Source organism: Mesocricetus auratus, unplaced genomic scaffold, assembly GCF_017639785.1.
Source record: "Mesocricetus auratus isolate SY011 unplaced genomic scaffold, BCM_Maur_2.0 Super-Scaffold_100004, whole genome shotgun sequence".
NCBI lineage: Eukaryota > Metazoa > Chordata > Mammalia > Rodentia > Cricetidae > Mesocricetus > Mesocricetus auratus.
The window spans coordinates 62,068,142-62,079,622 of NW_024429189.1; the positions used below are offsets into that span (position 1 = coordinate 62,068,142).

At 50.7% G+C, this 11,481-nt stretch overlaps 1 long non-coding RNA gene across 1 annotated transcript; it reads right to left on the reverse strand.

Annotated features, from left to right (window-relative positions):
• Positions 1-2,960: 2,960 nt before the first annotated feature.
• Positions 2,961-10,115, reverse strand: LOC121140207. Its single transcript, XR_005877004.1, has 3 exons — positions 9,645-10,115; positions 4,347-4,446; positions 2,961-3,377 (listed from the first exon to the last, which is right to left on the reverse strand). It is a non-coding gene; the product is annotated as an uncharacterized LOC121140207 (long non-coding RNA).
• Positions 10,116-11,481: the final 1,366 nt, after the last annotated feature.

The following is an 11,481-nucleotide window of genomic DNA, read 5'->3' on the forward strand; positions in this document are numbered from 1 at the left end:
AGATACACACACAGAGTACAGACAGACAGACCCACCTCCTGAGAACTATTCCATGTCAGTTGATTCCAGCATACCACCCCTGTCTGTCTTCTGTGGTAGCACTAATCTCTGTGATTGGCCCCAAAGCATAGCACTGATTTTTAATGGCTTCTTTGTTGGGGACTTGTGTCATCAGGCACTTTCTCTTGGTCCTTCCTGTCTTGACTTTATGTGTTTCAGCTTAGCCTATATCTGAGTGTGTATTCAGGGCCTGGAGGAACAATCACAGGTCTGTTTGTCCCACCCTCATTTGGCCCAAACTCCATTAATTTCCAGGATCTTCCTTACTCAACCCCTGACCAGGGATCTCATTTACTGAGGGCTGAGATAAGCCCTGGAAACGCTGGTGCTTCTCTCTTGCCAGTGCACAGTCACTCCGCTAAATGACCACAATTCCCCTGGGGGGAATTTGGGAAGAAGAGTTACAGCATCAACTTGCAATGTCATATGCTACAGAGTACACCGTTTTCTTCCTAACCTGATGTGGTTTGGGAATTTAGTGAAGATGTATGCCCCTCTGATATCCTCAAAAAATTTGTCAGTTTTCTAGATCTCAAGCTTGCTTCCCTTCTCTTTCCTTCTTTCTCTCTCTGTGTCTCTGTCTCTGTCAATCGCTGTCTCCCTGTCTCTCTCTCTCTCTGTGTATCTCTCTGTCTCTCTCTCTGTCTGTCTGTCTCTCCCTCTCTCTCCATTCCTTCTTCCCTCCCCTCTTTCTTAACTATTCACATAGGATCTTGATGTAATGTCTCACATATTTTAGTCCTTGCTATCCACAATCGGTCAGCAACTGCGGTCTGTGTTTACCGTACTTGTGTTCCTTATATAACCAATGCTTTATTTGTGGTTTTACAACATAACCAATGTTGGGATCTCATTGCCCAGAAACAGGACTGGGGAGATAGTGCAGACATTAAAGTGCGCACCGTACTATAATGAACTTACTTATACCCCAGAACTCCCATACAAAGACAAGCACTGGAGAGACTGTTCTGCACTTAAGACCACTTATTTCTCTTGCAGAGGACCTGGGTTTAGTTCCTAGCCCACACATGGTGGCTCACAACCGTCTGTAACTCTGACCTCCACTGGCACCAGGCATGTACATGGTGAGCATGCATACATATGCCCAAAACACTTACTCATACACATAAAATAAAAGCCACTGAACATGTGCAATTCCAACACTGTGATGTGGAGACAGGAAGATGCATTGGGCTTACTGGCCAGCCAGTCTAGCCCAACTGGTAAGCTCCGGTATTATTCAGAGTCTAGTGTCCCAAGATGAGATGTAGAGTGACAGAAGAAGACATCTGACATTCACCTCTGACCTCATACACATACAAAACACACACTCACATACATTCCTGCACACGCAACCCCATACATATGCATGCCCTTGAACATACATACTCATGCATGTGCATGTATACACACGTAGATCTGTTTTCTGTCCCTTTCCTTCCCTGCCTCGCTCTCACTCCCCACTTTCCTTCCTTCATTTCTGTTCTCCACTCCCATCTCACTGACTTGTAAGTTACAACCTTTCTAACTGGCTCCCTGAACACAGACATTGTCTTTAAAGAAGGATCTGGAGGCAGAGTCAAGTGTTGAGGGCAGAGGACAACCACAGAGTCTCTCAGAAGGACTGGCTTCCTTGGGTAGGATGGGAGAGGTGGTGTCTGCCTGTGGGAGAAGCTTGACAGAGCTGTGTGTGTTTCAGTTGACAAGATTTACCCAAAGCTCCCTGGATACTGCCACTCTGATCTAGGGGTCTGTGGTCTTAACTAACCATTGACCTGACTTTCACATAAGGAATCTGGTGAGGATGTGAGTTCAACCAACACTGTAAGTCAACAAACTGGATAAAAATCTGTCTCTGAACTTGGGCTCTATTCAGTCACTAACTCCGAAGGCGAAGATGCTGGCTTAAGGCAACCCAGGACACTCATAGGATAGTCATAGGACATTCCTGGTTCCGTGACTGTATCTTGAGCCAGAATTGAGTGCTCTGAGTTTGTTATCACACTACTGGAGCCCTCGTGACAGACAGTCTGAGCATTTCTCATGACCCCAGCTCCTGCTCATGGGTCAGTCTGGGGAAGGTTAGGTTGGAGGGGAGCCTGCAGGCTAGCAGACAGTGCTGATGACTGACTGAAGGGTGCTTGGTGGGGCTATCAATGAGTGGCTTAGCTTTATAAGGAGGATATGCTAGCAGAAGGGTCTAGGAGTAGCATAGGAAACCAGAAGATTCTGCAATTCCCCTAACAGTCTGCATGGGGTAAATGGGTGACCTGTATCATTGAGTTTTGTGCATAGCCAGTCTCACCAAGGAATTAAGTAAGGAACTCTTTCCAAACTCAAAATCAGGGTTGAGCAAGTGTTAGTTCTAATTATCACTAAAGTAAGTGGTAGATGGAAGGCATTGAGAGGCTGATAGGGTGGTGACAATCTGGGCAGGTCTGACAGTTGGAATAAAGACACAGGAAGGAAGGGCAGTGATGGGAGCAGATGAAGGGCCCTGCCTCCCTTCTCCTTGCATCCTCTAATCCTATCTGTTGGTAACAGCTTCAAGGTACAATTCACATTCCATACAGTTCACCTATTTAAATCAGACAACTCAAAATGTTTTTGGCTATATCCCCAAATGCTACAGTCTTCAACACAAATGACTATAGGACATTTTCATCAGCTCAAAACCGAAACAAATGTTGGGGGGTACAGCTTGGTGGAAAAGCACTTGCCTAAAGACATGGGTTCCATTGACAGCATGCAAACAACCCCTCTGTCTTCTTCAGTCATCACCCCAAGTTCCCATCACCCCAAATTGAGGAATCCACTAGTCTATTTCCCATCTCTATGTTTCCAGGTTAGCCTGACGTGGTTAATTCATATAAATGAAGCAAAAATACGCACTAGGCAGATTGCTTTCAAAGTGGCCTTTTATTTTAGCTGGAAGAATACTTAGAGTACTAGTGGTAGACTGTCAGACAAAAGTGACAGATGTACTCATGTGTACAGTGTGCGGGTGTACATGTATGTACATGTGTGTGCATGTGTGTGCATGTGTGTGATAGTGAAAGGGCAGGATTTGCAGGCTCAGATTTCACATCCTTAGAATGTAATAATCCCCTGCTTGGTTTTTCTCCTGCAACGTGCTTAGAAGGGAAAATGCCAAAAGCCAACAGAAAACACAATCCAGGAGGTTGCCGGTGAGTCACTCAGTGGCTCAGGCCTGCTGTGCAAAGCAAGGCTGGGAAATCTCTGCCCTTGGGGCTCCCCTCTTGAGTGAGGACCAGATGATGGCGTGAAGGCGCAGGAAGAGACCCAATTGAGCTGATCTGGAGGCGACAGGTGGAGTGGAGAGAGAAATTGTGAGAGCGGACCCCATAGCAGACTGTCACAATGGAAATACTGGAGGGGATGGAGGATCACACAGAAGCCTGTATAGAGAGGTCATTGGGAGGACTGTGGCCTGTCTTCTAAATGCCCAAAAATGTATGCAAGGAGGATCGAAGAGGCATCTGTGTTTTTAGTGTGTGTCACTGCGTGGGGGCTCTGACATGGCAGTCCCACAGTAGAATTAAATGACCTACCAAGGACAACTCTTGCTTTTTAAATTCTTCTCCATGCCTTCTAAGTCACAAAGAGAAAAATCTTTCTGGATTGGCATGAGCCCACCACGCCCTGTGTAGGCAACGTTGTGTTGGCCCCAGGGCTCTGTGCATGCACTGTGTTGGCCCCAGGGCTCTGTGCATGCACTGTGTTGGCCCCAGGGCTCTGTGCATGCGTTGTGTTGGATCCAGGGCTCTGTGCATGCGTTGTGTTGGATCCAGGGCTCTGTGCATGCGTTGTGTTGGATCCAGGGCTCTGTGCATGCGTTGTGTTGGATCCAGGGCTCTGTGCATGCACTGTGTTGGCCCCAGGGCTCTGTGCATGCGTTGTGTTGGCCCCAGGGCTCTGTGCATGCGTTGTGTTGGCCCCAGGGCTCTGTGCATGCACTGTGTTGGCCCCAGGGCTCTGTGCATGCGTTGTGTTGGCCCCAGGGCTCTGTGCATGCGTTGTGTTGGCCCCAGGGCTCTGTGCATGCACTGTGTTGGCCCCAGGGCTCTGTGCATGCACTGTGCTGGCTGAGCTACCTCTCCAGCCTCTATTTTTAGACCTTAGTCAGTGTAAAGAAAATTGTTACTTGAATAACAGTAGGTGGTACACAGATATGACAAAGACAGTGGTGACTGGATGAAAACTGAGCTAGAGGAGTGTCAGAATCATTGTCAGCCTAGTCCGTGTGTGACTCATGGCTTACTTACCACAGAGGAAACTCCATTGAACTCAGACTTAGTGGCTTCTGACCCTTCAGACCTCAACCGCAGACACTCCTTCTGGGGATGCCCCTAGTCCGGGCATGTCCTGTTGGAATGCAAAGGACAGTTTATTCATCTGTCCCTCTCACCATAGTATCAGTCCTGTCCTCATAACACACATGACCCATTAGTACTTATTAATTGAGAGCTTAAGAGGAGAATGGATAAGCAAACAGTTGTCATCTCCTTATTGCCCTAACACACAAGATAGCCACCCTGCACATCTACTTACAAATTCATTGCAATACCAAGCAGCTGCAATTGTGCAAGGCGCCCTGCCCTTAACTTCCTTGAGCCAGCTTCATTTTTAGCCAATAATCAATTTACTTGTTGTGCACAGCAGGAACGAAGACGCTGGGGATGGCGGGGAGATGTGATCTCTTCTCAGTTTTGAAGTGGGGATGCTGGAGCCAGGCCGACCCAGGCTCCTCCCTCCTCTGAAAAGCTTAGTGTCTGGGACACTTTGGACCACTTACTGTTTGAAGAGTCTCCCCCAGGTATAAATTAGCAAGCAAGATGTTCCCGAGTCACCTTGGTGAATGCTGTAAGTGAATGAGGCAGAGAAGGAAAGAGGAAATGCGGAAGTAACACTGCTGCAGGTCAGGGAGACTTGGTCTGGCTCTCTTGCCTTAGCTAGGGATGGACCTGCCTGCTGACTGAAGATTCAGGTCTGCTAAGGGAAGTCCTAAGCCCCGGGCTTTGTTTAAGCATGCAAACATGGAGCAAAATGGGCAAAATACCCATGTTAGGAAAATTCTCTCCAGCTGTGAGTCTGCACACTGGTGGCTGGGCCAGCAGCAGGGGGCTTAGGACAGGTGACCCAAGGGACTCACACTCACTACTCCCTCTCTAGATGGCAGAACACCCTGCTGCTCCCTCCCTCATGAATGTGGGCAGTGCGATGTTGGCATGGTGACCGGTCAGCCTATCTCCCCCTCCTCTGCATCCTGAGGAGTGGAACGGGGCCCTGCCAGCTCCACTGGCTCAGAATGGTAGGGAGAGCCCAGTCCAGGAACTGAGGGGGCCTAGAGCTCAACTACTGCCCGGGAACAATGGAGCTGTTGCCCTGGCAACAGAGAGTGGCCTCTCCCTGGGCCTCAAGGCTGAGTCTGGGAATAGGTGTCTTAAGAACAGGAGGTGGGAACAGAGGGCTCTGGGCTGTCCTCAGAGCTGGGAGGAGGATGTCACTAATGAAGGGTGGGGTGGTGCAGTGCTTCACTCCGGAGAAGGCGATGGGAACCTTCCTGGCCCATTCTTCGGACCATTGTTGGAGGCATTGCTGTGGAGTCCCTCATGGAGGCAGAGGGACAGGAAACAGTCTAGCTATCTGACGGATTCTCACAGCTTTGGAAAGCTGGTCATTGTCAGTGGATGGTGAAGTTGACACACTGGCTGACTGGACAGACAGCAGCTGTAACTTTGGGGCCATCCCGAGAACTCTGGGCTGTTTGTGGATGCTGAGGGCAGAGGTTGGAGTGAGGTGCTGATACAGTCAGGACAGGGCCAGGTGGAGTGCTCTCTGAGCCTGAAGGGGAGCAGATCCTTCTCCCAGAGCCCCTGGGAGGCTTCTGAAAGTGCTTTCTTCTTGGGCAAGACAGTTTCAGATCTAGCAGCAAGGCCCGGGGGTATCAAGTCAACCCTCAGCATCCAGTGTCCTCAGCTGTAACGCAGGAATCACACCAGGATGGCACCCTGGCACTGAGCAGGACAGACATCCTAGTCTTGCAGACACAGGAATGTCCGGTCCACTTGTTTCTCCCTTCAGAATGCTGCAGCTCGGAGGCTTCTTGGCATTCCACAAACTGCCCACAGTCCACAGTGACCCCCGTTCTTCCTGAAAGCCCCCCCCGGTGCTTATTAACCTTCTGGGGAGTGGTATTTAGAAAGGCCATCCCTCCATCTTGATAATGGCTAGCTCTGAGAAGGGGTAGTTACAGGTTGCCCTGGCCTGTCTGCATTTGTCCCATTTCCCTTTTGAACTTCACTTGATTTCACCAGGAAAATGAAGGATTAAGAAAGGGTGAGGTGCTCCTTGACAAAGGTCTGCAAGCTCAGAGGCCCTGGGGGGTGGGCATCTGGTCCCAAAGGTGTCCCGGGCTTTGTGCACATTGTGCTTGCCGGGAGGCAGGCGGCAGGGGAACACCTGCCCAGCTGCTGGCCCACCCACACCGTGCATCCTGGAGCTTGCCCACCTCCATAATCAGCACCCAATATCACGATTAGGAAGCCTGCGTGGGTGTTGGGGGAGATGGGAGGGGGGGAGGCTCATAGCCAGACTGTCCCCTTTCAGAACTTGTGGCTCCCTCTTGTGGCTGCGAGGCCTCATGACCAGGGGATTTCCATCCCGTGCCCTGGGCGGCTAGCTGCTCAGAGTTGCTCTGCTCCTCAGGAAAGGACACACCAGGCCAGGCTGGTTTCTGAGCTGGTTTGACCTGACCCTGTGCAGTCAAAGAGAAAAATCATACCTATCTCAAGTCTTATTGGAACCCCAGGACTCCTTTCTGCTTCCTCTCAAACAAGAACCTTGCTGGAATCTGCTCTCTGGAAGGCAACTGCAGACTGTGCTTCCGAGCTGTGGGCCAGGGACAGCCCCTACCCAGAGACCTTGTCCGCACATGTGGTCTGAGAATGAGTAAGGCTGTATGAGAAGCTCGTGGACTACTTAGGGATCTCTGCAGGCCCCACTACTAGGTTATGCCCATTGTCGTCTCCGTGGGCAGAAACTGAGGAACAGAGAGGTCAATTGCTGCTCTCTAGCGCCTCCATGCAGGTCTGAGGTCCTCCACCTGGACCCACGGCCCCCCGAAATGATATGCAAACTATGGGCCCACAGCACTTTTCTAGAAAGAGCGTCCAGCAGAAGCACAAGGAAATGTTCCTCAGCACCCTGTGCATCCTTCCCACAGGCACCGTGGGAGGGGCAGACATTGTCTTCATGTCTGTCTAGGGCTCCTTTGGGCTGTCCTCAGGGGCCGATTTAAAACTACAAAAGAGTTTCAGGTTCTTTTCTTCCTAGGCGCATTTCATTTCTGCCCCCAGAACAACCCAGCTCAATCACCCTCCTTAGTCACCAGCTTTGGATCCAAATGAGTGTTAGCTGTTTCCACACTCTCCTTCCCCCTTAACAAGGCACAGACTGTCACCCTCAGGAGTATTTGGATGAATGTGACTGTGGGCGGGCGGGTGGCATTGCTGCAGCAGCTCTTGCATCTTCCCTTGGCATTCATAGGGGGAAGGGAATGTCAAAGTATCATTTTCTGGGGAGGCTACTTTGTGGAGTTTGATGGTTCAGTAACTAGATTATGAAGAGCTATAAACAGCTAACCTAGGGACACCCACAGGGCCAAAAGATGTATCAGGCAGAGAACCAATGGGGTGTGCGGTGGCCAGGAATGTGCCATGTAATACTCGAGACAGTCGGGGCTGGGGATGCAACTCAGTTGGTCCAGTGCCTGCTCAATGTGTGGAAAGCCCTGGTTTGACGCCCAGTGCTACATAGATGGGTGCATGTGTCGAATCCAAGCACTCAGGATGTAGTGTCAGCAACACCCAAAGGTAAAGGCCAGCCTTGACTATGCAGTGAGTTCCAGGCCAGCCTGGGTTATATAAGGTATGATGGAGGTGGGAATTCAAGAGACACAGGCACTTGCTTTGGAGTTGGGTAAGACAGGAGCTCCAGGTATGGATTATGGATTGTTCCAGATGGAGATAGGCGGGATACTCTTCACCTAGTGATGCCCCTAAAGTTCATCCAGGTGATACCAAGTTCTTTCCCAGTCTTAGGAGCTTGTTAAATATTCTGGTCTCTTTCTCCGTCTCTATTCTTTTCCCTCTATCTTTCTCTGTGCGTACAAAGACCAGAGGTGGACATCAAGTGTTTTCCGCCATCGATCTTTGCTTTATTCTTTGAGACAGGGTCTCTCACCGAGCCCGGAGCTCACCTGCTGTAATGACTGACCAGTGACCTCCCCGCCCCCCATGAGCCCCAGAGATCCTCCTATCTCCACATCCCCAGTGCTGGGGTTACAGGCATGCTGCCATGCCCAGCTTTTAGGTGGGTTCTAGGAATGGAATTCAGGGGCTACTGTTTGCACAGCAAGCGTTTTACCCACTCAGAACCTGGGTATTCTTCTCTTGGCAGAGTGTGGTTTGTAGGTGTTTTCCCCTATCATTTGGGCTGCTCATGACTGTTGACAGCACCTTAAACTAGAAATCTTTGAATTCTGATGCAGCCCAAATTGTCCGCTTTCCTCCTTTCTCTGCATACACCTCAGTTATTCTTAACACTCTCTCTTGAACCCCATCTGTGACATCCGTTAGCCCATGACCTTGGCCTAGGCCTTCAGCCCCCATTTCCAAGCCCAGTCTTCTCCCACCCACCAGCCACTTAGCTACAGATCAAGTTAGTTCAACCACACATAGGGAAACTCTGCATGAACCAGCCCCTCCACTAGGAGAGGGGGATGCATTGATATCAGTGAGCACGACAGGGCTTGCCCTTCAGGGAGCTTCCGTCTTATGAATGAATACAGCTGAGACAGAGGTAGGTAATCCTGAAGGTGCTTTAAAAACACCTGCAGTGCTCCCTGCTGCCATTGGCTGCTGAGTTCCTATGTAGGGTCCTAAGTGTAGCTTGATCCACAGGGAGGAACTGTAGAGACACTGAGGGCATCCTAGCAGAGGTCCTCAAACACTTCAATGGGAGTCTTTGACTCCCTTGGTGGTCCTCAAGGGACTCTTTTTTGTTCTGAGATGGGGTTTCACTGAATAATTCAGGCTGGCATTGAGCTTATATCAATCCTCCTGCCTCAGTCTCCTAAGTGCTGGGGTCATGGAACTCCTCAATTCCTCTCTGTTATAAAGGGTCAAACCAAGCCCTGCCTGTTCTCATTCTTCATCATCTGGGTCATGATGTGACCCCGTGTCCCTGCACATGCTCTTGCCATGAGGTACCGCTGAGGCCAGACCTCCTGGCCTTGGATTTAGAGCCTCCCAAATGGTGATCTAAATAAACCTTTTCCTCCTTATAAGACAGTGGCCTCAGGTATTTTGCTGCAGTCATACAAAACTGACTAACGTGTCCCTGTTGTAACTGTTTTTCCCCCTGTCCTCCTCTTCTGCAGCTTTCCATCATGAAGGCTAAGCCAAGAAGCCCATTGCCATGGGGAAGGAGGTAGGCACTTCCCAGAACAAAACTTATTAAAAGAGAGGGGAGACACACAGCAAGGAGGCTTATTTGCTTACAGGAAAAAGAAGCAGCCGTTCCGGGATGAAGAAGGGGCTGGGAGTCTGAACCAGGCGGTGACGGCAAGGTACACAGTAGTCCGTGGTAGCAGCAGCATCCTTCCTGTGATGATCAGACCAGGCACCAGAGAATGCCCGTCCAGCTTCTCCACCTCAGCATTCCACTGCCACCCTCTGAGTCTGAATGTCTGACTTTCCTCTCCACCATAGAACTTTTGAGAGTGGCCTGAGCAACCTGGTCAGGGCAGGCTCCTCAATGGAGGTGGTACTTAGCGAGCATTAGGGATGAGCTATTGCCCAGGAGAGGACCAACAGGACAGAGCCCCAGGCAGAGACAGATGTACCCACGTTCTGGGGTGGGGAGCAGCTCAGAGTGTTTGAGGATCAGAAGGCATTCCCATGCTGGAGAGGGCTCCGTGCTGGAGAGGGCTCTGTGCTGGAGAGGGCTCCGTGCTGGAGAGGGTGATGCAGGAGGAGGGTGATGGAGGAGGAGGGTGATGGAGGAGGAGGGTGATGCAGGAGGAGGGTGATGCAGGAGGAGGGTGATGGAGGAGGAGGGTGATGGAGGAGGAGGGTGATGGAGGAGGAGGGTGATGCAGGAGGAGGGTGATGGAGGAGGAGGGTGATGCAGGAGGAGGGTGATGCAGGAGGAGGGTGATGGAGGAGGAGGATGATGCAGGAGGAGGGTGATGCAGGAGGAGGGTGATGCAGGAGGAGGGTGATGCAGGAGGAGGGTGATGGAGGAGGAGGGTGATGCAGGAGGAGGGTGATGCAGGAGGAGGGTGATGCAGGAGGAGGGTGATGCAGGAGGAGGGTGATGCAGGAGGAGGGCCTCTCAGTGAGCCAGGACCTCCTTACCTGGGTCTGCTGGTCTCACAACCACCATTGTGCTCTGATCCTCTCCTGTTGCTTGTTGAGGAGCTTGGCCCTTCCTTCTGTCAGGGTGCTGGTCTTCCTCCTCCACTGCCGAGTTCCCTTCCCATCCATCCTTGTGTTTACTATCTTATTATTCTGGGGGTATCGAACCCAGAGCATCACATATATTAAGCAGGTACCATCAAGCCGCACCCCTAATCTTTGTGTGTGTGCATGTGTGTGTGTGTGTGCGCGCACACACACATGAGGGCCAGAGAAAGATATTGGCTGCCCAAATCCAAAATGGCCCTCTTCTCTCCATTTCCCATGGTGCTGGGGTTATAGAGTATGCACAGTCACACTAGGCTTTTTACATGGGTGCTGCTGGAGATTTGAACTCAGATCTTTAAACTTGTACAATAAGTGCTCTTACCCTCTAAACCATCTCCCTAGCCCCTTCCTGTGCTTATAGACCCACTGCTTACATGTCTTCCTTCTTCTGTGTGAGTCTGTCTAGTGAAGTCAGATTGGTTGCTCAAGACAGGAAACTGTGGTTATTTCCACCACTGGCACAGGCAAGCACTAGCGAGGGCTTTTTTTGTCCTCTGCAGAGCCAGCACACCACCACCTGGAGGACAAGAGTGTTCATCAAGACTCATAGTAGTGGACCCACTTGAGAACTCATTCTGTAGCATCTAAGTGCATGCATCTCTCACAGGTTTGCAGACCACTGCTTGTCTGGGGACTGTCGTTTAAGATCCAGCAACCTACACAGATCTCAAGATCATGTCCAAATCGAACCCTTCCTCCTTTATTTCTGTATCATCCACCCACTTTCATAGCCAGAACCCCGGGATCCGCTTGACGCCTCACCTCAGGGTGAGCTCTCTTCCTCTGCCTTCTCTCCTGTGTGTCCTGAGCACAGGGCCCCACTTCCTTCGTGAGTTTTCTCTTATCAGCACTTCCGCCTCCAGTCTCCTGG